Here is a 23064-nt window from a genome sequence, read left to right on the forward strand (position 1 = left end):
TGTATTATTATTAACTTAATATGTTTTCCAAGTTGACTCACTTTTAAAATAGAAAATCGTGTATACTTTTTTCCTAATACATATTGAAATCAATATTTAAATAGTAAAGTTAAAAATGTTTACCCATGTGCCATATGTAAATTCATGTTGCATTCCACCAGAGAGATACTTTAGAAAGCATTACTATAGGTGATTCAGATGAAAAATATTTGTGTTGGCTCTGATCATAGATATCAGCAAACAGTATCTTAGGAGCATACATATTTAAGTTAAATTTAATAGATTATTTTAACACAGTGGGTTATTGTTTGGTGTTTTTTTTTTTGAGATGAAGTCTTACTCTGTGGCCCAGGCTGGAGTGCAATAGTGCAATCTCAGCTCACTGCAACGTCTGCCTTCTGGGTTCAAGTGATTCTCCTGCCTCAGCCTCCCAGGTAGCTGGGACTACAGCCACATGCCACCATGCCTGGCTAATTTTTGTATTTTTTAGTAGAGATGGAGTTTCACCATGTTGGCCAGGCTGGTCTCGAACTCCTGACCTTTGGTAACCCACCCTCCTCGGCCTCCCAAAGTGCTGGGATTACAGGCATGTGAGCCACTGAGCCCGGCCAACACAATGTATTTTAGCGTACTGAAATGATGTAATAGAAATAGTCATAGAAAGTTTTGCAGAATTTGATATCATCAAACTTTGTAGCCTGAACTTCTGCTTTTCACCTCTACTAAGCATATGAGAATGGTCATTTAGAACCACATAGCTAAAGCAGCAATGAAATAGATTTTCTAGGTATTACATATAAAAGGGTGCTGGGGATTTGAATTAAGGAGATGTATCCCATTTTATCATTTCATCATATAGTTTGTTCTTGCAATGAAATAGAGATAGAAATAAATTGGGGAGAAAATAGTAATATGAGAAGCTTTATATTTCTCATTTTATGGATTTTCTCCAGGATATTATATGTGCTTGGTAAGTACTTTGTATATACTTTGTGTATTTGTAGTAATTTCATGTGTTCCTACTTTCATCATTCAGTGCCTTTTCCCTAATTTATTTTTTAAAAACTCTTTATTTTAATTCGCTATTTGTTACTAACATCAGAACAGATGACTAGCTGTTCTGAGCGGAGAGTTCCTTTTTGTAATTTTTTTCTTTGTAATTTTGAAGCATTTCTTATGTGTATTTGTTGTCTCTTCCTTTTAATAATATTAAATACAGTATTTTAAACCTTTTAGTCACATCAGTATATTTATGTAGATTACAAGGGGATTGCTACTAATAAACCATAGCTTTTCTGGATCTCAGTTCCCTTATCAATAAAATAAGGGGTTAGTTAGACTAAATGATTTCCTAGTTTCCTCCTAGCTTTAGCACCATTAGATTTACAAAGGAATTATAAAATATTCTAAATGTAAAAGTAACTATAGCTTCAACATAAAAAGAAAAGAGATAGAAAATGGTGGCAGTAGTATATAGCACTCCTCCTATAGGCCACCTAGAAAATTATTTTCAGTGAAAGGAAAATACCACTTATCAAGGCCTTAGGAAAACTGAAAAACGGGGCAAAATTTACCTTTCCCACTTTCATTTCATCCACCCTGTCTTATCCTAACCTACCATCCTTCGAAACCCCATTCCGTTCCTACCTCACCTCTTCTAGGTATTCCTACTTGCCTTCATGCTGATTCTGATACCTGTTTAACATCCTCATCAACTGGATGTGGCTTTACTAAATTTACTTGCTCTCTCACTGAATTAACCAAATTGTTTAATCCAGCTCATGTAAATACAGTTGCATTGCTAACCTCTATAGTTGGATGATTCTTCTTCTATTTTTTTTTTGATAAGGGATACACTTTCTATGTAGGTATGTATGCATGAAAGGTGGCATTATTCCTTAAGTTATCCATTATACAAATTTGATGTGTGATTTTTATTATACTAACTGGTAAATTAAACAGATAACTGAATTATAAAAACTGGGAATAGTTGAAAACTGTTACAAAACACCAATTTATAATATCGGTTGTACATATTAATTTTATACTAAAAATATTCATATTTGAGGTTGTTTTGTTAAGGATAAAAATTCTAAGGTGATTTTTTTTTGTTTTGCGTTTTTTTAAATAAGAAAATTTTCCTTTTTAACAAAAGGAGTATAAAAATTTTAAAAAAAGTAACTTTTGTATGGAAAAATCACAAAGTGATCTCACCAAGCCCATATTGATTGATAGTGCGGTACTTGTCTAAATATACTTCTGCTAGTGTTTATTGTATTACCTTGAATTGATTATTGAAAAGTATATTTAATTTAAATCCCCTTCTCAATTGTACTGAAGATCTGCTTGACTCACAGTGAGGTTGTGATTCTCAGTTTACAGTTTCACATCTGTTACTGTAGTAAAATTAACAAAGTTGAAGTGCTGTGAAACCTATTTAAGATTTCATATCATGTGCCTCTTGCCAAATGTTAGAAATGCTAACCATAGATTTTTGATTGTTTTCACTCCTAAAAATCAAGACTTTTTTTTTTAGGAGATGCCATGCCATTAAATGGGATTCAATTGAGTTTATGTATATTTTTCTTTTACTGTAGAATCATAGAAAAGATTGTATATGAACACAATCTTTAAAGATTTGTTGGTCAAGACTCAAGCCATTTCTTTCCAAACATTGAGCCTATCTGTACCATATAAGTTCAGTTTTTCTAACTGTTCTTTAGTGTTCGACATATAACCTATAGAATGACTGATGCAGCCTACTGTGCAATAGTAGCATATACTGTGGCCGAAATTCTTGACTGAGAAATAGTCCGTTGGGTCACTCCTTAGGGGGCTATCAGTAAGTGTAATGCATAGTCAATTAATTCAGTTGATGTAAAACTAGCTTTGTTTGGGTACTTGGAAACAGCACAAAGCAAACACTGTTACCCAGTTCCTATGGCAAAGTTTTCTGCTCCAGTCCTTAGAATAGTTGCCTTGACGTGATAATTGCCAGTGATAGACTGGATAAAGAAAATATGGTACATATACACCATGGAATACTATGCACCCATAACAAAGAATGAGATCATGTCCTTTGCAGGAACATGGATGGTGCTGGAGGCCATTTTCCTTAGCAAACTAATGCAGGAACAGAAAACCAAATACTGCATGTTCTCACTTGTAAGTGGAAGCTAAATGATGAGAATACATGGACACATAGAGGGGAACAGCACACACTGGGCTTTAGAGGAGGGTAGAGGGTGGCAGGAGGGAGAGGATCAGGGAAAATAATGAACAATAGGCTTAATACCTAGGTGATGAAATAATTGGTACAATAAATCCCCAAGCCACACATTTACTTATGTAACAAACCTGCCCATCCTGCACAAATACCCCTGAACTTAAAAGTTTATAAAGTCAGCATTTGTTAATTTGGTAACAAATTAAATTTTATATGATGAATATATTATATCAACTACTAATACTCAAATTTAGTCAAAATACTATTTCTCCTTTGATTTACTGTTTCCTTTTATATGGTCCATGTGTGTATAATTATATATATGTATATAGATATATACATCTATGCTTTTACTTATATAAATACATACACATACATTTAAAAGGCATTTCCTGCGGATAATATTAAATAGCAATTTTCAGAAAGATTTTATAACATTTTTATTGAATCATCACTGGATTATGGGTTCAGCTAAGTTGCGACCTGAATATGTTAGGGATCTGTTTATTGTTAATATTTCAGTAGCACATGGACATTAAGGTAGAAGAATTGGCTACAGTCATAATTCTGAACTCATTATACATCTGTCTTCTAACTATATCAACATAATATTTCCCTCTGCTTTTATTCATTTGAAATTCTAATGTATTTTCATTATTATTTTTCTATATAATCACATCATTTATAGAATTTTAGAGTTTTGGAACCTGAACATACTTTTCACTTGAAGATTAAAAATTTGTGAATGTAGTTAGTGATTTTTTTTGGTGCTCATCACAACATAATTTATCTTATACCAGAGTATGCAATAGTTACCAACTTGCTTTAAAAAGCCTTATTTACTCACTCTTACATAAAATAATATTTTATTCTTATAATTAGATGGTTATGTATGGAGTTTTAAAAATTCTTCTTAATACTTAAGATTACATTAATCATTTTTGAGACCGTGATATGAAAGTTAATTTTTACACCTTTATGTATATACATTTAAATGGGCTGTTGCTAAAATTAGATCCCACCCAAGAGGCACAAGAAAAATATCTTGAAATTAATATTGTTCATATTTCCACCTCTTTTGATTAATGTAAAATATTATAATTTATTTAATTATTTGGAGGAAAATTTGAGAGTCCATCTGCTGCTATATAAGTAAAAGTTTGGCCTAGTTTATATAATTAATAGAAAGTTAAGAATTCATTTAAGAATTATGAGTGCTTTTATTTATTTTTTCTTGGCTTGGCATGTTTATGAATTTGGTGTAAGGGAATGCTTTTTCTAAGAGTATAAATATGTTTAGCTCTTCAAAATAATTTTACCTTCTTATTCTTTTGCTGCTACGTTACCAATGGCCATGTGTTTGATTTTAAAATTTTAATTTATTTGTATGAATTAGCTATACATTCTTAAGTTGCACATTCAAAAGATATAAGAAAGTACATGAGTCTCTCTCACCCGTTTCCCAATTCTCATCCTTAGAGGCAACCAGTATTACCAAGTTCTCTCTTATTTTTTTATTTATTGATTTTTTATTTTTTTTGAGATGGAGTCTCGCTCTGCCACCCAGGCTGGAGTGCAGTGGCGTGATCTCGGCTCACTGCAACCTCCACCTCCCGTGTTCAAGCGATTCTCTCACCTCAGCCTTCCTTGTAGCTGGGATTACAGGTGTCTGCCACCATGCTTGGCTAATTTTTTGTATTTTTAGTAGAGATGGTGTTTCACCATGTTTGCCACGCTGGTCTCAAACTCCTGACCTCAGGTGATCTGGCCGCCTCAGCCTCCCAAAGTGCTGGGATTACAGGCATGAGCCACCACTCCCTGCCACCAAGTTTTTTAAGTATTATTCTAACAATATTCTAGCAGCATATTCAAGCAGAATATATATTTTTTCACTCCCTCTCTCTCTTTTTTTTTTTTTACACAAATGGTAAGGAAAATGCCGCATCTTGCTTTTTTTCACCTAACAATATGTCTTGGAGACTTTTTGTTTCATATTAGCACACGAAGAACTCCCTTATATTTAAGGGAAATGATTATATCAGAAGGAGCTGAATTGCCCATCTATCTTACCAGAGGAAAAAATGTTGAAATAATATTGGATTATTGGTTATGACTACATCGAGACAGAAAAGCAATATAGTCACATGAGATGAACGCTTCTGTTTAATTATCATATATGAAGATATGCTTAGAAGAAATTTTAAGTTAGAAGTATGCATAAATTATGCATAAATCACAGTTCTTATTTTATGTGACAAAACAGTAATTTCTATTTAAAATAATTTACTAAGTTTTACAATTAGCCTCAATATTTTTTAAAAAAAGACTCTGTCCACTTATTTTGGCAGAAACATGTATCACCATTATGATCTTAGCTTTTTCTGTTTTCCTGTGTCCCTTTTTCCCTAGGCCAACTCAGTCCCTGAAATGAAACTCCTCAGACAGATTACCATGAACCGTCTGTTTCCTACACTAAATCATAAATTGACTGAAGGTTCTGGGCCTCATTTTCAAAGCATTTAATAAAATGGGACTTTGAATGACTTGTAGTCTCCATCACTTCATCTGTATTCTATTCAGCTGTCAGTCAGTTCCACACTGCTCCAGCCTCGAAGCTGATAAGATCTAGAGGCAGTAATTTTACCATTAGGGCTGTAAGACATTCCACTCCTAGAAATCTTGATAAACTAGCAGGTTAAGACAAAGAGAATCACTGCATCCTTCATTCTCTCCTGAGCATAGCCAGTGAATTCCTCTGAATTTTAAAGCAAAATATAATGAATTATTTTATTTTTTAGCTACTTCATATTTGAAACAGCATTTCAGAACACAGGTGTATGGGTAACATGCCAGAAAAAGCTAGATTCTATGTCATACAGGATCTAGATAAGCAAAGTTTAATGATGCTCATAAATTCTACTTATAAATATTAAAGTAACCTGTACCTCAGGCAACCTCTTATATATCTTTTGCTTGATCCTTCCTTAGGTTTACAAGTCAAGTTTCACGTTAAGTTACTTGTTTGAAACTAACATAATTTTTAAAGAAAAAAACTCCACCAACTTAATGCTTCACTTATAAAAATTAGATAATCCAGATAAAATATGAAATGCATTGCTACAGATTAAAATATTAATACATTGTAGTCTAAGAGTGACATATGAGTCAATATTAGACTCAGAAAGTTTCAATACTGCCTCTTCTACTGGCCCATGTGTTTAATTTAAAGGGGAAAAATACGACACAGTGCCTATGACCAATTTTCAGTTCTCTGAGAAAGAATTTCTCCATGTTCCTGTGCCCCCAAAGCATGTGATTTGATTACCACTTTCTCAGTACATGTAACTCCAGTTGTTGTCTTTATTTGCCACAGAATTATCTGGTTTCCTTTAAACTCTAATTATGGCATTTGATTGTAACTATTGGTGGCAGTAAATTTCATGACATAGGAGTTTTGTAATCTATGGACTTAGAAATAATTTTATACATACACTTAAAATTTACTAAGTGTAAGTTTGAGTGAGTTTTTCATCTGTCTCATAAGAAAGGAAGATGTGATGTTTAATTGTGCTTTCAAAATTACAGGAAAGATGCAGTTAGGCAAAAGAAAGGAAATATAAATTCAAAGGGAGGTAAAGAGGTCAGAACTTGTAGATGATGTGATTGTATACTTGATAAAAATCATAGAGAATGAAATTAAAAACTATAACAACTAATAAGACATTTTAGTAAGGTGGCAGTACAATTTTTTTTTTCTTTCGAGATGGAGTCTCACTCTGTCACCCAGGCTGGAGTGCAGTGGCACAATCTCAGCTCACTGTAACCTCCACCTCCTGGGTTCAAGCGATTCTCCTATCTCAGACTCCCTAGTAACTGGGATTACAGGTACCTGCCACCAAACCCAGCTAATCTTTTGTATTTTTAGTGGAGATTGGGTTTCATCATGTTGGCTGGGTTGGTCTTGAACTCCTGACCTCAAGTGATCCATCTGCCTCGGCCTCCCAAAGTGCTGGGATTACAGGCCTGAGCCACCGCACCCAGCCACAAAATTAATACAGAAATAAATCAATAGCTTTTCTAGATAGTTAGAAAATATAATGGAAACAAAGATCTCATTTATAATAAAAACAAAAAATGCCTGGCAACAAACTAATAATAAGTGTGCAAGATCCAATTGCTGAATAAAAAACACCTAAAGTTCGCCAGGGACACAAAAGGAAACTTGAATAACTGGAAAGGCATACCATATTCTTGGATAAGAAATTTCAATATTAAACATTTAACCTCCCTAAGTTAACATAAAATGTTTCAACATAATCTCAATCATAATACCAATAGTTTTTTTGACAAGAAAGGCTGTTCATGTAAATAAACTTGCAAGAATTTATAGAAAATTTTGTAAAAAGAAAAATAATGAGGGATGGGGTAGAGGGAAACAACCTATCAGATATTAAAATGTATATAAAATTATAATAATTAAAACAATTATCTAAGCACATGAATAGACTAGTAAATGAAAGACTAGAGACCAAGTAGGCCAAATGCATGCAGGAATATTGTATATATTAAAGGAGGCATTGTCTGTGAGTTGAGAAGTCATGGATTATCAGTAAATGATATTTGGAACAACTGAATATTTATATATTTATAAAAGAAAATTAGATTGGTTCATATATTAGTCTTTATATCAAAATTAATTTCACTTGGATAGAAAAGTGTGTTTTATCATTAGAGTGGGAAGCATAATATAAAATCCAGAAGCTATAAGAAAAATATTGATAAACTCAGTTATGTAAAGGTGAAAACATTCTGCTGAGAAAACCACAATAAACAAAGGCAATGGTGAAACAACAAACTGGCATAAAGTTTTGAGGTATTATACTCAAAGGACTAATTTTTTAAATTTATAGACCACTCTTACAAATTCATCAGAAAAAATAACAAAAACAGAGCAAGTACAAGAACAGGCAGTCCAATGAAAAGGAAGTGAAAAATAAACTACAAAGAAATACCTTTCATCCCATACAAGCAATGCGGAAGAGGTTGGTAAGCCTTGCCAAGTGTGCAAGGAAACAGGTACTCTCAATCATGATTGATGGGAATCTAAATTGGCACAGAATTGGAGAGCAATGTGGAAATTTTTTATCAAAATTAAAAATACACATATCCTTTGACTCAGTCAGTGTGCTTCCAGGAATTTATCATACTGATAATACTCTTATGTATATGAAATGCTACGTAAAAACTATATTTGTTGTAGACTTATTTGTAATAGAAAAAGATTGGGGTCAGGCGCGGTGGCTCACGTGTGTAATCCCAGCAGTTTGGGAGCCTGAGGCGGGTGGATCACCTGAGGTTCGAGACCAGCCTGACCAACATGGTGAAACCCCCCATCTCTACTAAAAATAGAAAAATTAGCTGGGTTTGGTGGCACATGCCTGTAATCTCAGCTACTTGGGAGGCTGAGGCAGGAGAATCGCTTGAACCTAGGAGGCGGAGTTTGCAGTGGGCCAAGATCACGCACGCCATTGTACTCCAGCCTAGGCAACAGAGACTCTGTCTCAAAAAAGAAAATGACTGGAAACTGCCTTATCCATCAGCAGGGAAATATGCAAATAAATGTCAGTACTTTTATCTCTTAAGTGGAATTATATGTAGCCCCTAGATAATGAGGCTATATATATATATACATATATATGCTATGTAGTATGCATATATATGTATATATAGGCATATATGTGTGTGTATGTATGTATATATATGCACACACACGTATGTACACATTTATATGAAAAAAGTCTCCAAATCATGTTGAGCGAAAAAGCAGAGTAGTGTGTGTGTGTGTAAATAGAAACACATATTACTATGTGCTTATGTAAGATATCTTAAAGTTTTTTTTTGTTTTTTTTTTTATGGAGGGGGTGGGACAGAGTCTTGCTGTGTCACCTAGGCTGGAACGCAGTGGTTTGATCTCGGCTTACTGCAACCTCTGACTCCCAGGTTCAAGTGATTCTCCTGCCTCATCCTCCCAAGTAGCTGAGTACAGGCATGCGCCACCACACCCGGCTAGCTTTTGTATTTTTTGGTAGACATGGGGTTTCCCTGTTTTGGCCAGGCTGGTCTCAAACTCCTGGCCTCAAGTGATCCGCCTGCCTCAGCTTCCCAAAGTTCTGGGATTACAGGCGTGAGCCACCACGCCCAGCCAATCCTAAAGATGTCTTTAGGAAGGATACATGAAGAATAAAAGGTGGGAGGCATGTGAATATATTATCTATTAAAAAAAAGAAGTCACTTGTTATTTTTAAAAATTTTGGACAAGCTCTTAATGATTATACATTATATCTATTTGGTCATATTCCCCAAATGCATGTAGATAAAGCAAATCCTTTATGTGCCCAGTATTAATATTGTCTGTGAGGTGTCACAGTTCACATAAAACCCTGATCCTAGGTTTCAGATAAAGTCCTCATTTATTAGACTGTTGAAAGTTTAGACAGTGAAAATTGGCATTTAATTCAGTTGAAATTTTTAGAGCCATTCTTATTGTTCAACATTTTGGAATGAAAGTTGATGTTTGTATTTGTATTTATGTATTGAGAATCTGGGTTTTTTTTTTTTTTTTCGGTTACTGACTTTCTCAAACATTTATTGAGGTATTACTGTTGACCAGGCACTGTGCTTCTGTGAATTTGAAGACTTAACAGTATGGGCTAATGGAGATAGTTCCTGCACTGAAATATACCTAATCTTGCAAGGCAAAAATACAAATTCACAAATAGCCTCCAGACTTCTTTTTAGGGTTAGTTTCAACTACTTTCTTGCCACATTATTTCTTAAATCACAAATGTTAATACGTTATCAATTGATTAATTTTAGATTTATCAAAATTGTGCTTACCTTCTGATAATATTGCTTATATAAGTTTAAAATTGCCTAAAGATTGGGCAGGATTGGATAGCAAGAGAGTGAAAGAGAATCATGAATGCAAATAATACTTAAGATTGCAGAATCACCCTTTAATTAGAGTCAACTGGCACCATTGTGGGAATGTCCGTTACCTACCTATTTATATTCCCTTAAGTAGTCATTGCAGTCTGACTCTGGCAATGAAAAAAAAAAAAGATCATGTTTTAGTGCAACTGTTTTCAAACTTGAGTGTGCATCCTCTGGAGCACTGATTAAAACACATCTCTGGATCTCACCCCAGTGACTTTCGATTCAGTCAGTGTGGGCAAGGGCCCCTTGCATTTCCAACAAGTGCCAGGGGATACTGAAAATGCTGGTCCAAGACCACACTTTAAAAGCCTGTTTTAGTGATTTCGGAGACTAACTACAAAGTGAAAATGTTCTTAGTACTCAGAATAAACTGCAAAATGCAGAGACCACTTGAAAATGTAAGATGGAGTTTAAATCCTATTATTTAATTCTAACCCAGCAAATTTCTGAGGGGTAATTCCAACTCCCAAGTGCTTTTGTACTTGATGTCTCAGAAACTAGTTTTATCGTCACAGACTCATAGGCTTCTAGTGAGGGTGGGGGAATCTGGGCTCCACAGAATAATCAAAGAAGTCCAAAAAGACAATCTTGATTTCAACCCAACATCCCAAAATAAGCCAAATGTTCTCAGAACACATTCAATTTATAAGGTTTCTTAGGCAACCGTTTTCCTCCCCCCTATGAAAATGTTAAGCATAACTTCAGGTTACAACTTTGGTACAAAATTGCCAAAATTTCAGCTTGAAAGCATAATAACTTAATTTTTTTCTCTAGACGTCATAAAATTATCAGTGAATAGAAAGGAAAAGATTTCATGTATTTGAACATTTATAAAACCTTAGAAAAGATTTTGTCTTTAGCTACTTTCTGGTTAAAGGGGACATGAAAAGCCGCGCTGGCTAGATTTGCTTTCTGGGCTTTTTTTTTTTTATTTTTATTTTTATTTTTTAATTATTATTTTACTTTAAGTTCTAGGGTACATGTGCACAACGTACATGTTTCTTACATATGTATACATGTGCCATGTTGGTGTGCTGCACCCGTTAACTCGTCATTTACATTAGGTATATCTCCTAATGCTATCCCTCCCCCCTCCCCCCACCCCACAACAGTCCCCAGAGTGTGATGTTCCCCTTCCTGTGTCCAAGTGTTCTCATTGTTCAGTTCCCACCTATGAGTGAGAACATGTGGTGTTTGGATTTCTGTCCTTGCACTAGTTTGCTCAGAATGATGGTTTCTAGCTTCATCCATGTCCCTACAAAGGACATGAACTCATCATTTTTTCTGGTTGCATAGTATTCCATGGTGTATATGTGCCACATTTTCTTAATCCGGTCTATCATTGATGGACATTTGTGTTGGTTCCAAGTCTTTGCTATTGTGAATAGTGCTGCAGTAAACATACATGTGCATGTGTCTTTATAGCAGTATGATTTATAATCCTTTGGGTATGTACCCAGTAATGGGATGGCTGGGTCAAATGGTATTTCTAGTTCTAGATCCCTGAGGAATCACCACACTGTCTTTCACAATGGTTGAACTAGCTTACAGTCCCACCAGCAGTGTAAAAGTGTTCCTATTTTTCCACATCCTCTCCAGCCCCTGTTGTTTCCTGACTATTTAATGATCGCCATTCTAACTGGTGTGAGATGGTATCTCATTGTGGTTATGATTTGCATTTCTCTGATGGCCAGTGATGATGAGCATTTTTTCATGTGTCTATTGGCTGCGTAAATGTCTTCTTTTGAGAAGTGTCTGTTCATATCCTTTGCCCACTTTTTGATGAGGTTGTTTCATTTTGTCTTGTAAATTTGTTTTAAGTTCTTTGTAGATTCTGGATATTAGCCCTTTGTCAGATGGGTAGATTGTAAAAATGTTCTCCCATTCTGTAGGTTGCCTGTTCACTCTGATGGTAGTTTCTTTTGCTGTGCAGAAGCTCTTTAGTTTTATTAGATCCCATTTGTCAATTTTGTCTTTTGTTGCCATTGCTTTTGGTGTTTTAGTCATGAACTCCTTGCCCATGCCTATGTCCTGAATGGTATTGCCTAGGTTTTCTTCTAGGGTTTTTACAGTTTTAGATCTAACATTTAAGTCTTTAATCTATCTTGAATTAATTTTTGCATAAGGTGTAAGGAAGAGATCCAGTTTCAGCTTTCTTTATGTGGCTAGCCAGTTTTCCCAGGACCATTTATTAAATAGGGAATCCTTTCCCCATTTCTTGCTTTTGTCAAATTTGTCAAAGATCAGATGGTTATAGATGTGTGGTATTATTTCTGAGGGCTCTATTCTGTTCCATTGGTCTATATCTCTGTTTTGGTACCAGTACCATGCTGTTTTGATTACTGTAGCCTTGTAGTATAGTTTGAAGTCAGGTAGCGTGATGCCTCCAGCTTTGTTCTTTTGGCTTAGGATTGTCTGGGCAATGCAGGCTCTTTTTTGGTTCCATATGAACTTTAAAGTAGTTTTTTCCAATTCTGTGAAGAAAGTCAGTGGTAGTTTGATGGGGATGGCATTGAATCTATAAATTACCTTGGGCGGTATGGTCATTTTCACGATATTGATTCTTCCTATGCATGAGCATGGAATGTTCTTCCATTTGTTTGTATCCTCTTTTATTTCGTTGAGCAGTGGTTTGTAGTTCTCCTTGAAGAGGTCCTTCACATCCCTTGTAAGTTGGATTCCTAGGTATTTTATTCTCTTTGATGCAATTGTGAATGGGAGTTCACTCATGATTTGGCTCTCTGTCATTGGTGTATAGGAATGCTTGTGATTTTTGCCCATTGATTTTGTATCCTGAGACTTTGCTGAAGTTGCTTATCAGCTTAAGGAGATTTTGGGCTGAGATAATGGGGTTTTCTAAATATACAATCATGTCATCTGCAAACAGGGACAATTTGACTTCCTCTTTTCCTAATTGAATACTCTTTATTTCTTTCTCTTGCCTGATTGCCGTGGCCAGAACTTCCAACACTATGTTGAATAGGAGCGGTGAGAGAGGGCATCCCTGTCTTGTGCCAGTTTTCAAAGGGAATGATTCCAGTTTTTGCCCATTCAGTATGATATTGGTTGTGGGTTTGTCATAAATAGCTCTTATTATTTTGAGATACGTCCCATCAATACCTAGTTTATTGAGATTTTTTAGCATGAAGGGCCATTGAATTTTGTCAAAGGCGTTTCCTGCATCTATTGAGATAATCATGTGGTTTTTGTCTTTGGTTCTTTTTATATGCTGGATTACGTTGATTGATTTGTATATGTTGAACCAGCCTTGCATCCCAGGGATGAAGCCAACTTGATAGTGGTAGATAGGCTTTTAGATGTGCTGCTGGATTCAGTTTGCCAATATTTTATTGAGGATTTTTGCATCGATGTTCATCAGGGATATTGATCTAAAATTCTTTTTTTTTTATTGTGTCCCTGCCAGCCTTTGGTATCAGGATGATTTTGGCCTCATAAAATGAATTAGGGAGGATTCCCTCTTTTTCTATTGATTGGAATCGTTTCAGAAGGAATGGTACCAGCTCCTCTTTGTACCTCTAGTAGAATTCGGCTGTGACTCTGTCTGGTCCTGGACTTTTTTTGGTTGGTAGGCTATTAGTTATTGCCTCAATTTCAGAACCTGTTATTGGTCTATTCAGGGATTTAACTTCTTCCTGGTTTAGTCTTGGGAGGGTGTATGTGTTCAGGAATTTATCCATTTCTTCTAGATTTTCTAGTTTATTTGCATAGAGGTGTTTATAGTATTCTCTGATGGTAGTTTGTATTTCTATGAGATCAGCGGTGATATCCCCTTTATCATTTTTTATTGCATCTGTCTGGTTCTTGTCTCTTTTCTTCTTTATTAGTCTTGCTAGCAGTCTTCAATTTTGTTGATCTTTTCAAAAAACCAGCTCCTGGATTCATTGATTTTTTGAAGGGTTTTTTGTGTGTATATCTCCTTCAGTTCTGTTCTGATCTTAGTTATTTCTTGCCTTCTGCTGGCTTTTGAATGTGTTTGTTCTTGCTTCTCTAGTTCTTTTAATTGTGATGTTAGGGTGTAAATTTTAGATCTTTCCTGCTTTCTCTTGTGGGCATTTAGTGCTATAAATTTCTCTCTACACACTGCTTTAAATGTGTCCTAGAGGTTCTGGTATGTTGTGTCTTTGTTCTCTTTGGTTTCAAATAACATCTTTATTTCTGCCTTCATTTCGTTATGTACCCAGTAGTCATTCAGGAGCAGGTTGTTCAGTTTCCATGTAGTTGAGCAGTTTTGAGTGAGTTTCTTAATCCTGAGTTCTAGTTTGTTTGCACTGTGGTCTGAGAGACAGTTTGTTATAATTTCTGTTCTTTTACATTTGCTGAGGAGTGCTTTACGTCCAACTATGTGGTCAATTTTGGAATAAGTGTGATGTGATGCTGAGAAGAATGTATATTCTGTTGATTTGGGGTGGAGAGTTCTGTAGATGTCTATTAGGTCCGCTTTGTGCAGAGCTGAGTTCAATTCCTGGATATCCTTGTTAACTTTCTGTCTCGTTGATCTGTCTAATGTTGACAGTGGGGTGCTAAAGTCTCCCATTATTATTGTGTGGATGTCTAAGTCTCTTTGTAGGTCTCTAAGGACTTGCTTTATGAATCTGGGTGCTCCTATTTTGGGTGCATATATATTTAGGATAGTTAGCTCTTCTTGTTGAATTGATCCCTTTACCATTATGTAATGGCCCTCGTTGTCTCTTTTGGTCTTTGTGGTTTAAAGTCTGTTTTATCAGAGACTAGAATTGCAACCCCTGCCTTTTTTTTGTTTTCCATTTGCTTGGTAGATCTTCCTCCATCCCTTTATTTTGAGCCTATGTGTGTCTCTGCATGTCAGGTGGTTCTCCTGAATACAGCACGCTGATGGGTCTTGACTCTTTATCCAATTTGCCAGTCTGTGTCTTTTAACTGGGGCATTTGGCCCATTTACATTTAAGGTTAATATAGTTATGTGTGAATTTGATCCTGTCATTATGATGTTAGCTGGTTATTTTGCTCGTTAGTTGATGCAGTTTCTTCCTAACATCGATGGTCTTTACAATCTGGCATGTTTTTGCAGTGGCTGGTACCAGTTGTTCGTTTCCATGTTCAGTGCTTCCTTCAGCAGCTCTTGTAAGGCAGGCCTGGTGGTGACAAAGTCTCTCAGCATTTGTTTGTCTGTAATGGATTTTTTTTCTCTTTCACTTATGAAGCTTAGTTTGGCTGGATATGAAATTCTGGTTTGAAAATTCTTTTCTTTAAGAATGTTAAATATTGGCCCCCACTCTCTTCTGGCTTGTAGAGTTTCTGCTGAGAGATCCGCTGTTAGTCTTATGGGCTTCCCTTTGTGGGTAACCCGACCTTTCTCTCTGGCTGCCCTTAATATTTTTTCCTTTGTTTCAACTTTGGTGAATGTGACAATTATGTGTCTTGGAGTTGCTCTTCTTTAGGAGTATATTTGTGGCATTCTCTGTATTTCCTGAATTTGAATATTGGTCTGCCTCGCTCGATTGGGGAAGTTCTCCTCTATAATATCCTGAAGAGTGTTTTCCAACTTGGTTCCATTCTCCCCATCACTTTCAGGTACACCAATCAGACGTAGATTTGGTCTTTTCACATAGTCCCATATTTCTTGGAGGCTTTGTTCGTTTCTTTTTACTCTTTTTTTTCTAAACTTCTCTTCTCGCTTCACTTCATTCATTTGGTCTTCAGTCACTGATACCCTTTCTTCCACTTAATCAAATCGGCTACTGAAGCTTGTGCATGCTTCACGTAGTTCTCATGCCATGGTTTTCAGCTCCATCAGGTCATTTAAGGATTTCTCTAGACTGTTTATTCTAGTTAGCCATTCGTCTAATCTTTTTTCAAGGTTTTTAGCTTCTTTGTGATGGGTTCGAACATCCTCCTTTAGCTCAGAGAAGTTTGTTTTTGCCGATCGTCTGAAGCCTTCTTCTCTCAACTCGTCAAAATTATTCTCCGTCCGGCTTTGTTCCGTTGCTGGTGAGGAGCTGCGTTCCTTTGGAGGAGAAGAAGCGCTTTGATTTTTAGAATTTTCAGCTTTTCTGCTCTGGTTTCTCCCCATCTTTGTGGTTTTATCTCCCTTTGGTCTTTGTTGATGGTGACATACAGATGGAGTTTTGGTGTGGATGTCCTTTCTGTTTGTTAGTTTTCCTTCTAACAGTCAGGACCCTCAGCTGCAGGTCTGTTGGAGTTTGCTGGAGGTCCATTCCAGACCCTGTTTGTTTGGGTATCACCAGTGGAGTCTGCAGAACAGCAAATATTGCAGAACGGCAGATGTTGCTGCCTGATTGTTCCTCTGGAAGCTTCGTCTCAGAGGGGCACCTGGCTGTATGAGGTGTCAGTCGGCCCCTACTGGGAAGTGTCTCTCATTTACGCTACTTGGTGGTCAGGGACCCACTTGAGGAGGCAATCTGTCCGTTCTTAGATCTTAAATTCTGTGCTAGGAGAACCACTACTCTCTTCAAAGCTGTCAGACAGGGACATTTAAGTCTGCAGAAGTTTCTGCTGCCTTTTGTTCAGCGATGCCCTGCCCACAGAAGTGGAGTCTACAGAGGCAGGCAGGCCTCCTTGATCTGCGGTGGGCTTCACCAAGTTGGAGCTTCCAGGCCGCTTTGTTTACCTACTCAAACCTAAGCAATGGCGGACACCCCTCTCCCAGCCTCGCTGCCACCTTGCCGTTCAATCTCAGACTGGTGTGCTAGCAGTGAGCGAGGCTCCATGGGCGTGGGACCCTCTGAGCCAGGCGTGAGATATAATCTCCTGGTGTGCTGTTTGCTCAGTTGGAAATGCAGAAATCACCCGTCTTCTGCGTTGCTCACACTGGGAGCTGCAGACTGGAGCTGTTCCTATTCGGCCATCTTGGAACCTCAATCCCCCTGCTTTTTTTTTTTTTTTTTTAATTGAGGATTAAAAGAACAGTTTATCCTGAATCTCTCAGTTAAGCTACTTCTTGACATTGCTGTGGAAGTAATGTATTTGCATATTGTTTGAATATACAGCTTTTAACAGTACATAGCTGGAACCTTAGCTTGATTGGTGGTGTTTCTGTATATATCTGCTGGGTCTGCAGAGCTCAAGGAACACTCTGGAGATCCTTAGAAGAAGGTTTCCATTGACTAGATGGGAACTGATACTGTTTCAGCTGCTTATTACAGGATATTTGAAGTTTTAAAGCCACAAACTACAATGAGAAATACCTTTACATTGTGGCCCAATACTCACTCATATGCACATACATATATTCATGAGTGCACATCTACATACAAACATGTGACTATGTATATACATGTACATGTATACATATGACTGAAACTAAAGTTTCATGAAGCAATACTTATCCATACTGTGTGCAGTTAACTCTGGTTATTTTCTACTCTATTCAGTTAGGTTTTTAGAAATGCTGGTCAGTACCTACATTATTAATTCTGTAACCCATTAGTTGCACCTTACATTCTGAAAAACACTGCTTTGGGAAAATGAAACAGGAGGTTAGAGCATTTACAACACATGTATGAAAGGCCTGGGGACAGAGTCTCCATTGTAGAGGTTTGTTTTGTTTGGCATTTCTTTTTTGGGGGACTGAGGGGGTGGGCAGAGTCTTGCTCTGTTGCCCAGGCTGGCTTGCAGTGGTGCAATCTTGGCTCACTGGAACCTCTGCCTCCCAGATTCAAGCAATTGTCCTGCCTCAGCCTCCCGAGTAGCTGGGATAACAGGCGCCCACCACCACACCCAGCTAATTTTTTGTATTTTTAGTAGAGATGAGGTTTTGCCATGTTGGCCAGGCTGGTCTTGAACTCCTAACCTCAGGTGATCCACCTGCCTTGGCCTCCCAAAGTGCTGGGATTACAGGTGAGAGCCACCACGCCCGGTCTTGTTTAGCATTTCTAACAGGTACCCAAATGATTTTGATACTGCTGGTTCAGGACCACATTTTGAACAACCGCAATTTTAGTGATTATAGAGACTAAATGCAAAAGGAAAGTGTTCTTTCTTTTGTTGTTCCTGGTTGAATGGCTTCCTATAGGATGTACCCTCTTCTTCACACACACCAGGAGGCTGTCATTTCACACAGGTGTGAGTGGTGGCTACATGCTGATGCCAGCCATCACAATTCCCTTTTCTAAACATAAGTCTCCAAGTAGAAATGTTCTATCTTACCTGATGTCAAGATGCAAACCAGGTAGAAATGTTTTTGTCTTACCTGATTTCAAATACAAACAAAATTTAAAATCCTGAAGGTCAGAAGAGAAATTACCCAGAAGGAAATTCCTGGTTTTAAGTGTATCCTCTTCATTAAGTTTCTCTAAATAATTTACAGTTTTCACAAGAAAACAGAAATGCTGTGTCTCTGAGAAAGTACTCACTGATGATGTTAACAGAGTAACTTGTATTAACAAGAAAATGCAATTGTTATACATTAGGTAACTGTTTTTATGATTAAAATTTAACTATCTAGTTAAAACTTTTTATTGCCTAGTAACTTCATCATTTTACATCATTTTTGAGTAATGTTTATCGATCATATTTAAATTTTTCCAGTTAGAAAGTAAATTGTTAACAGTAAATCATTTAGCAAATTTTGATTTTATAAGCCACTCACTCCTCAGAAGATAACTTCATTACAACAATTTGAAATATTTCCACTTTGTTTATATTCATTTTATATTTGTATATGATGGCAATGATGTTGAATTTAAGCATGATAAATCTTGGATTTCAATTTCATAGTTAATACCCAAGAAAGTTCTACACATCTCAAGAAAATCCATCAATCCCACATAGTCTCAGGTTTCTAATCTGTTAAAAAGGAGATAATATTCCTTACCTTTACTATTTTACAAAGTTGTTGTGAAGATAAAGTGAGAATTAATATAGAAACCCTTTATAATTCATAAAGCATTGTACTATTCCATTTTCAAATCACTTTAAGAGTTCTAGAAAAGAAAGTTTCTACCATGAAACCAATTTTAATTACAGTGATAGTTGAATATATCAATCTTGACCTTTACTCTTTTAACAAAAGATTAAAAAGCCATTTCAGAGTCGAGAGAACATGCCTTGACCTATAAAGACAATAAATAAGAAGATATAATTGTTCTTTTTCTTCCTGCCTTATTAGCATATAAGGGAATGACAGGTTAATATTTACATTAAGAGAGAGTTCTAATTGTCCGTATATATGATATTCTGTTTGGGACATTGCATAGATGTGTATGTAACCAACATGTCCAGGGGAGCCTCTTTTGGTTCCATGTAAATCATAAAAAGACTCAACACCTCTTCCCATTTTGCTGCATTTCAAACTGAGGTTTACCTTCTTGGCATTATCAACTGCCCCTAATGATCCCTGTGCTCCAGCCAGTCTTGATTACTTGTACTAGAAGTATCTGCAAGTGGCATAGGTTTTACTGAAGATTTTGTAGGGGAAAGCACTGTTTAGCATCACACCCTCTAAAAGACGGTCACACAAAGCGTCTTTTGTACCACCTTGTTCTCCCCACTCTGTCCTTTCATTCTGCCAGTGATCCTCCACCTTCATTCTTTCCAGGTCTGGGATCATTCCGTCTCCTCTAAATCTCAGAATCTCTCAATGCTTCAGTGAACACTTAAACCTGAGAGCAACTCTGCAAAACAAAGGGCCATCCTATGAGAAGGACTCTCCTTTAGAAGGCAATGGGGACTTAAAATAGGGAAAATGCATTCCCTTATAATAGGAAAAATGTGTTCCCTTATAATAGGGAAAATGTGTTTTTTCTTTTCTATTACATTTTTCTTTTCACAATATGTATTGCCTTTGAAAAAATGTAATATTGATCCCTTCTTTGAACATGGGAAGAGAACACAAGCACAACGTTTATTGGACATCATTTGACCCTCTCCTCCCCACCCCCATTCTCTTTTCCCCCTGGCTTAGGTTAAGACTTTTCTCCAAAATCTCTTTTTTGATGCTGATTTTTGGACAGATGTGGCACAAGCCTCAGGGTGGCTCTTGAATGCTTGGAGACTGTCTGCCTGTCCTTCATTCCAACAAGGCAGCATTAGCATCTTGGTGATTGGGGAAGTTTTCAGCCTGAGTTTTAGGCCACGGATTTATTGCACTGTCTCTGTCTCCCAGGAGATAATAGGTGCCCTGTACCCTACAGGTTCTTCCTAGAAGGGTTGCTATATCTTTGTTGCAGCTCCACTAAACTTTGTATTTTTTCTCCCTGGTGTGAAATACGACATCTCCCTTGCCCTTTCTGAATTCCTAATCCTAATTCCTGAGAAATGATGGAAGTTCCATTCACTGCTGTAGTCTGTCACAAAACATGCATGCTTGGCATACTCAAAAGAAATGACGTTCTCTGTCGTACACAATCTGTGCATTTTTCTTGAATCTACCTGACAAGAACAAAGGCCAGGTGATTGTTTGTATGGTCATATTTTTATCAAATTTGTGACCATACTACTTTGTACACCGGAAGCAAATTAATTGGTATAGTCTCTAGCTCTCCAGGCTTAGTGTGGAGATCGTCTTGCCCAAATGAAGGCAACTCCTGGGATTGTGTCTTTCAAGGATTCAAAGTTTGGTTAGCGGAGCTGACTCACATATGTATTTGCTGTAATTCTCCAGTTCCTCTCTGGTGCTCCAAATATTTTCTCATAGCAACCCATACACCTTCCCCTCTTTCTTCACTCAATTGAACTCACTCACAGCAAAAGTCATGGCATGGGGGTGGGTCATCTCTACTCTCTGATGAAATCTCATTTACTCTGAATAGGCTTCATTGTAAACCACTCTCTCAGCAAGTTGCTCCAACCAGGTTTGATTTTTCTATTTATGTTCCATAGCACTTTGTCGTATGACATCTTGCAAAGAGATCTTTTCATGTTCCTGCTAATATGTGGTCAGAAATCTGGCATGTAAATTGGCATGTAATGTGGAAGTTTATTATGTGAACTTTGACTCTTGAACCTTTGCCAGACTTTGAGACCACATATAATTCCTAAGGCTGGGAAACTTTTCATCGTCTTTTATCACTTTTCTGCCCCAGAGACCAGCCACTCTGACATTTCAGCAGTCTGTCTAAAGGCAGTGCTGAATCCCCCTCTTCATCTTCTGAACGTATTTCTGGCTTCCAGTAGCACTGAATGGAGGGTTCCCAACTTTGGCTGAGAACCAACAATGGCTCACCCCACCATTTGATCTTACAGGAGTTGCCATAGAGTCTTATCTGATTGTGAGGCAATAGTCCAGGACCCTCATGAACCAGTCTTAATTCCCAAGCACTATGTATCCTAACGTTAGATAATCATAGGGAGGAGGTGTCCACTATTAGTGACTCAGTCCCAGGGTGATCATTTAATAGATTACATATAGGCAGTGGATCTTAGTTCAGAGAATTGATTTTTTAAATAATAAACAAGGATATTTTCATAGCCTAAAGCTTTGTAAGTTTAAAGAAAAAAATGGAGAATGTTTACTATCCCCATTTTTAATGGAAAAAATGAACTTTTTAATCTTAAAAGAAAATTGGTTCTGTACCATTAAGTAAAAAAAGGCAGAAGAAGATTTTTAAAAATTGAAAGAATCTAAGAGAAAGGAAAAAGAGAGGAAGGAGCAACGCTCAAGAAGAGAGATCTCACTGAGGCTCTGCATTAGTCTAACTTAGGTTGTCACAAGGCCTCTTGTTAATGTGATTACAGTACTTTGCACTGCAGTTGAAATTTCAATAACAAAATGATCCGTATTCTTAGAATAAAGACTATGCAGCAGAGAAATGAGCAGGAAAAACATTTTAGAATCTATTCATGTCAATGTGTTTGATATGTGTATTTGAAATGTTCTAATCACATAGTGATGAAATAAAGGCCATTGTGTTCATTTCAAGTAAAAATACAGCACTACCAAGCCTTCTCCCTTAGACTCCCACCTTTAGAGCTGTGATTTGAAAGTATGTTTGTATTCATCCCTTTCATTCTCACTGCAGTGTTATCACCAGTTTCTCACCTCAATCCTGGACTATTATGATAGCTTCCAAGTTGGTTTTCCTGTCTAGATTCTCTCCTATCCTACATTATATCCCAAATTATTAATAATATATGAAGTGATGTCAGATTAATTCCCTTTCTCAAGACTTTTTAACAGTGGCCCACATCCTATATAATTGAACACTCCTAGCCACAAAGTTGCAGTCTGTATATATTTACCTATCCCTAAAGGAACCTTATCATTTGGCCAATTGTATTAGTTCATTTTCATGCTGCTGAAAAAGACATACACGAGACTGGGCAGTTTACAAAGGAAAGCGGTTTAATGTATAACTCACAGTTCATCATGGCTGGGGAAGCCTCACAGTCATGGCAGAAGGCAAGAAGGAGCAAGTCACATCTTACGTGGATGGTGGCAGGCAAAAAGAGAGCTTGGGCAGAGAAACTCCCGTTTTTAAAACCATGAAATCTCGTGAGATCCATTCATTATCAGGAAAACAGCACAGGAAAGACCCACCCCCATTATGCAGTCATCTCCCACCGGGTCCCTCCCACAACACATGGAAATTATGGGAACTACAAGATTAGATTTGTGTGGGGACACAGACCCAAACCATATTACCAATCTTACCCTTCCTTGAACCTACATTATGCAATCTTATCTTGTTTGCTTTGCCTAAAATGTTCACTAACCTGCCCTTATCAGAATGCCAGGTATTATTTGTCAATTTTCTTTTTTTTTTTAATTATTATTATACTTTAAGTTTTAGGGTACATGTACACAACGTGCAGGCTTGTTACATATGTATACATGTGCCATGTTGGTGTGCTGCACCCATTAATTCGTCATTTAGCATTAGGTA

The 23064-nt window shown here is 36.9% G+C and overlaps 1 protein-coding gene across 12 annotated transcripts in view; it reads left to right on the forward strand.

Annotated features, from left to right (window-relative positions):
• The window catches only part of RFX3 (regulatory factor X3), a 308074-nt gene that overhangs the window by 197012 nt on the left and 87998 nt on the right, over positions 1–23064 (forward strand). The window lies entirely within an intron of this gene.

Source organism: Pan paniscus, chromosome 11 (genome assembly GCF_029289425.2).
Source record: "Pan paniscus chromosome 11, NHGRI_mPanPan1-v2.0_pri, whole genome shotgun sequence".
Lineage (NCBI taxonomy): Eukaryota > Metazoa > Chordata > Mammalia > Primates > Hominidae > Pan > Pan paniscus.